The 6012-nt window shown below is 44.5% G+C and overlaps 1 protein-coding gene and 1 non-coding gene across 2 annotated transcripts in view; both read left to right on the top strand.

The window, feature by feature from the left end:
- The window catches only part of LOC146499118 (leucine-rich repeat-containing protein 24-like), a 32649-nt gene that overhangs the window by 23699 nt on the left and 2938 nt on the right, over window positions 1-6012 (top strand). The gene's annotated exons all lie outside the window — the stretch shown is intronic.
- trnat-agu (transfer RNA threonine (anticodon AGU)) lies at window positions 3801-3874 on the top strand. Its single transcript has one exon. It is a non-coding gene; the product is annotated as a tRNA-Thr (tRNA).

The raw sequence follows: 6012 nt of genomic DNA, 5'->3' as shown, positions 1-6012 counted from the left end.
GAGGCGAGGCAGAACAGGCCGAGCGGGCTCCGACGAAGGCGAAGCCGCAGAGGCTGGACCCGACGAAGGCGAAGCCGCAGAGGCTGGACCCGACGAAGGCGAAGCCGCAGAGGCTGGACCCGACGCGGATGAAGGCGCAGAGGCTGGACCAGACGCGGATGAAGGCGCAGAGGCTGGACCAGACGCGGATGAAGGCGCAGAGGCTGGACCAGACGCGGATGAAGGCGCAGAGGCTGGACCAGACGCGGATGAAGGCACAGAGGCTGGACCAGACGCGGATGAAGGCACAGAGACTGGACCAGGCGTGGATGAAGACGGCAGCGGGACGGCTGCGGAACCTGATGGCAGCGGGACGGCTGCGGAACCTGACGGCAGCGGGACGGCTGCGGAACCTGACGGCAGCGGGACGGCTGCAGGAGGTGATGTGGATGCAGGCAACGGTGTAGGAGACACAGGGGATGATTCAGCAGGTGGTGGCTGAACAAACTTCCCCAGAACGTCAGCAGACGTGAGGATATGCTTGCTGGGTCCTCCAGGACCCCCAGCAGATGAGGCGTGGTGCTGGGTGGGCTCCTCAGACCCACCAGCAGACGACACCCGAGACTGGACGGGCGACTCGGGCCCTCCAGCAGACGACACCCGAGGCTGGACGGGCGACTCGGGCCCTCCAGCAGACGACACCTGAGGCTGGACGGGCGACTCGGGCCCTCCAGCTGACGACACTTGTGGCTGGCTGGGTTCTCCCGAACCCCCAGCTGACGACACTTGTGGCTGGCTGGGTTCTCCCGAACCCCCAGCTGACGACACTTGAGGCTGGCTGGGTTCTCCCGAACCCCCAGCTGACGACACTTGTGGCTGGCTGGATTCTCCCGAACCCCCAGCAGACGAAACCTGAGGCTGGCTGGGCGACTCGGGCCCTCCAGCTGACGTGGCGTGAGGCTGGACGGGCTCCTCCGGCCCTCCAGCTGAGATAGATGGTTGAATGGATCCCTCTGGTCCTCCAGCAGAGGACAGGGACAGAGGGGTGAACTCACTGGAGCTCTCAGCAGGGGATGACGGCTGAGACTGCTCAGTAAAGTCCTCTAGTGAAGCTGCTGGTGCTGGCATCTTGACCTCTAGGGGTCCAGAGTTGGCTGGTGGCTGACACCCAGCCTCTGGGGAGGCCCTAGAGGGAGCAACTGCCTCTGAGACGGCCAGCTTAAGTGAACCAGCTAACGTTTGTATGAAGTGTGTTCCCTGCTTGTAATGAGGCTGTGAGGATGATGACTGAGTGAATGAGTGGGTAGGCTGCTGAGCTAGTGGCAACTGAACTGAGGGCAGCGGGGCCGCTGACTGAACTGAGGGCAGCGGGGCCGCTGACTGAACTGAGGGCAGCGCGGCGGCTGACTGAACTGAGGGCAGCGCGGCGGCTGACTGAACTGAGGGCAGCGCGGCGGCTGACTGAACTGAGGGCATATTTATTCAAAGTTTTTAAATGACATAACAAAGAAAAGTATTTCTTTGTGCCCCCCCCCAATTCCCTGTTAATGCCCTACCTGGGCCCCTGGCAAAACTTTGCTAGACCCGCCCCTGCACAGTTACCAGCTGTTAGCTGCATAGAAAAGGATCCTGGTGTTATTTGTCTCTCAGAAACGGTTCATAACTTCCCTTCAACTCATTCATTTAACTCATTTAATTTAACTTCTGCTGGTAAATGAACCCGTTTTGTAGTGTGGGCGGTCAACTGGCTTTAAAACGGTCAATGTTAAAACATGTGACATTATGGTTCATTAACAGACTGTACTTTAGGCAAACAAGAGTAGGCAAACAAAAGCAGACATTCAACCTGAAAACCTGGCAATGGTCAAAAGCTGGCATTGTAAAGCAAAGGAACAAGTCTAACAGAGAAAGAAAGAAAGAAAAGAAAAATGCAACCTAAAAAATGTCATACATGTTTTCTGTATGATATTCTCATCCGCTGACAAAGATTTTCTTAATGAATACTACAAGCTGTATCTTTACAGTATGTTGCAAGTTACTGAATAATGAAAAGCAATGGTCATGAATAGTAAGATGGCTGTCACGGCGGGTGCGCCGGTGTGTTTGTTAGAGTGGACCCAAAGGGGGGCGGGGGGGTATTACTAACCTTGAACCTTTCGAGGTTACAAAATGATGGCCAAAAATCTCAGCCTCGTGATTTTGTTGACTTTGCCAGAAAGCATGACATTGAAAAAAGTGGAAAAAAAGTTATATTATGCTAACATAGCTGTGTCGCTAGCGGTCACGTAGCACATCATTAAATACCAGCTAGCCAAACTTCAGTAACCCTACAAACGTCACTGTTGTTTAGTTTTCTGTCTTCATTTATATTGAAAGTGATAACAGAGCTGTACGTTTTAATTTGTTTCCAAAACCCCGCAGTCAGGACATGCTATATTGTATTTAGATAGAAGATAGCGAGCTAACTTCTTGCTAACTTCTAACTCCGTTAAATATCATAAATTCCATTTTCATGGATGCCTGGATGTTAAACTCAATTGTTACACCTGGTAGAGCAGAACGCTGATCATTTTATTAAAGATGAAAGACTTTAGACAGTTTTTCAACTCTCAGTAATGCCATAGTGATCGTTTGATATGGACCTGCAGAAGAGTTTAGGCCCAGACACGGCTAGTGACGTCAGACTTAACGACCGGATTGGATTCAGGGTCACCTGTTACAGCCCTAACGAGCTGAGTCATCGAAAAGAAAAATTTTAAGCCTAATCTTAAAAGTAGAGAGCATGCCTGTCTCCCCAATTCAAACTGGGAGCTTGTTCCACAGAAGAGGGGTTGAAAACTGAAGGCTCTGTCTCACATTTTACTTTTAAGTACTTTAGTCAGCCTGCAGTCTGAAAGCGAAGTGCTCTAATGGGGTGATATGGTACTATTAGGTCATTAAGATAAGATGGGGCGCGATTATTCAAGACCTTGTACTTGACGAGGATTTTAAATTCAATTCTGGATTTAACATGGAGTCGATGAAGGGAAGCCAGTATAGGAGAAATATGCTCTCTCTTTTTTAGTCCCTGTCAGTACTCCTGCTGCAGCATTTTGGATCAACTGAAGGCTTTTCAGGGAGTTCAGTAGGACATCCTGATAATAACAAATTACAGTAGTCTAAAAGTAATAAATCCATGAACTAGTTTTTCAGCTGCACTCTGAAACAGGATATTTCTAATACTGCACAAACAGCACTTTTACATATTTGTAACCTTAGTGCATAAAGAATATGTCCACTTACATGAACAAATAGGTATCCATTAGATAGACCTTTAACACCCACAGCATGCTCTAATAGCTATAATAAAATATTATGGTCAACAGGTCTGAGGTCCAGCAGGACAAGCACAGACATGAGTCCACTGTCAGAGGCCATAAGATCTTTTGTAAAGCTGTTTCTGTGATGAGCTCTGAAACCTGACTGAAACTCCTCAAATAAGCCATTCCTCTGCAGATGATCATTTACAGAAGCATTTTACAGCTACAACCTTGTAAAGGAAGGTTGGAGGTTGGCCTATAATTAACTAAGACCGCTGGGTCCAGTGATGGCTTTTAAAGTAATGGTTTAACTACTGCCAGCTTGAAGGCCTGTGGTACATACAGCTTAATAACTGACAGAGGCTGATATTCAAAATTCAAACATTAAACTTCCTTGAGCAGCCTTGTAAGATTGGGGTCTTTAAGGCATGTTGATGGTTTGGAGGAAGTAGTTACTCAAGTTAACTCAGAAAGTTCAGTTAGAAAATGGTCTAAAGGAGCTTGGAAAGAAACACATCCAGAGGTGCTGTGGCTTAGCTGGTCAAAGCGCCTGTCTAGTAAACAGGAAATCATGGGTTCAAATCCCAGCAGTACCTCCAATTTGAAACCACCTTCTTCTTCTGTTGATGCGTTTGTAATCATCCAGTTAGGAAATTCTGGGAAGTCTGTGTATGTCCTCAGTTATCCAGCTCATGGTGCTCTCCAGATGCTTTTCTTTTCTTAGACTACAATGACCTACATGACTGAGAACCTTCACAGACTGTCTCAACAATTATCAGTGGTGTTGAAAGTAGCTGTACTTAATGAAAGCTGTGAACTTGTGAAGAAGTTCGTGAATTCATTTCTAGTTAGCATTAAAGGAATAGTTAGCTCAACAGTGCTCTGATTTTTTTTATCAGCTTGACTACAGTGCTGAAGAGAAACCTGGGGTTGTTCTTATTTTCTTCAATCAATGATGAATAGTAAGATGTTCTAGCTTTATGGAGGCTTTTTTTTATAGAGCAACAAACTTTTTATCCAGTCTAAATAAAGATCTTCTAAATTAGTGAGAATCCATTTTCTCTCCAGTTATCTGCTTTTAGGTGTCCATTTGAGAGTTATACCAGGGAGTCAAATACTTCTGATTTCAGGCTTTCTTTTTCACAGGAGCTACAGTATCCAGAGTCTTATGCAGTGAAAATGCAGTGAGATTACCAAGTGACATCTGCAGGACCCTTACTATTACTGTGACAGTGTCAGACGCTTAGTTTCAAAGTTAAATTAATGGACTGGTTTTTATATAGGGCTTTTCTACTCTATCACTCAAAGTGATTTACACAACTTGCTTCATTCACCCAAGAACTGTTTTCTGTGCTCTTTCTAAGTAACGGCTTTCTATATAACATTCACACCTATTTATACTCCAATGGATGCATCGGAGAGCAACTTGGGGTTAATATCTTGCCCAAGGATATTTGGCATGCAAGGGGAATAAATCATCAACTTTTTGATTAATTAAATTTTTCAATTCAATTCAATTTTATTTATACAGCGCCAAATCACAACAACAGTCGCCCCAAGGCGCTTTATATTGTAAGGTAGACCCTACAATAATACATACAGAGAAAAACCCAACAATCATATGACCTTCTATGAGCAAGCACTTTGGCGACAGTGGGAAGGAAAAACTCCGTTTTAACAGGAAGAATCCTCCGGCAGAACCAGGCTCAGGGAGGGGTGGTGGTCTGCTGCGACTGGTTGGGGTGAGAGAAGGAAGACAGGATAAAAGACATGCTGTGGACGAGTCATTTCCCTTCAGACAGCACCATATAGTTATGATAAGTTATAGTCCAATTTGGATGGAAAACTGTGATAAGGGTCTTTATTACCCTTGCTAAAAGACTCATTATGACGGGAATCCCCTTGTATGTAGGAGAAAAATGTGGACACCAATGAGCACACCACGCTCACATAATGTGGGACTGGCCCCTTTGATCAGGACTTACTGGAAAGACATTCACGAAACACTACAAGAAATTTTCAACTGTACATTCCCTTTTGGAATGAAAACAATTTTTTTTGGATGTACGCCACAGGAATGGTCTAAAAAAGAGAAATGTTTACTAAGTGCCTCGCTAGTTGCAAGTAAAGAATGTATAACAAAGAAATGGCTATTACAACCTATATGGAAGAGATATATATAAATCTTATAAAGTTTGTATCTGTCTTGTATGAAACTTGTATGACAAGCATACAAGAGTGAAAACACATATAAGATCCCTTGAAAAATTATATAATGAAACTTTTATGTTTTGTATACTTACTAAAAAAATATATGAAAGTAATGAGAAAGTGGCCACTTTCATGAGTAAATCATATATGTTTTTACTATTTCTTTTCCATATGGGAAGATGTACCAACTTTATCATTGTGGTGGGAAATAACACTTGAGATTTGTAGGATGGAGGAGTTAACAGCATATGTGAATAACAGAGTAAGTTGGTTTTTGTTGTGCTGGGATAAGTGGGTCCAATACACTAATATACATAAGCCGAATTTAATTCTCAAATTTTAAAATCAATAATCTGGCAACTGGTCACTCCCGATTGTTCAGTGTTTCTCTTTTGTTTTTGTTTGTTTTTTTTGCAAATTGTGTTAATCAATACCTGTAACTAACATTGTAAACTGTAAAACTCAGAAATAAAAAAAAAAAAGTTATAGTCCCCTTTAGATTCAAAACGGATTGTGCAACATA

This window comes from Neolamprologus multifasciatus, chromosome 17, assembly GCF_963576455.1.
Source record: "Neolamprologus multifasciatus chromosome 17, fNeoMul1.2, whole genome shotgun sequence".
Lineage (NCBI taxonomy): Eukaryota > Metazoa > Chordata > Actinopteri > Cichliformes > Cichlidae > Neolamprologus > Neolamprologus multifasciatus.
Note: the sequence above shows the minus strand (reverse complement) of the source record. Positions and strands in the feature narration are given on the sequence as shown.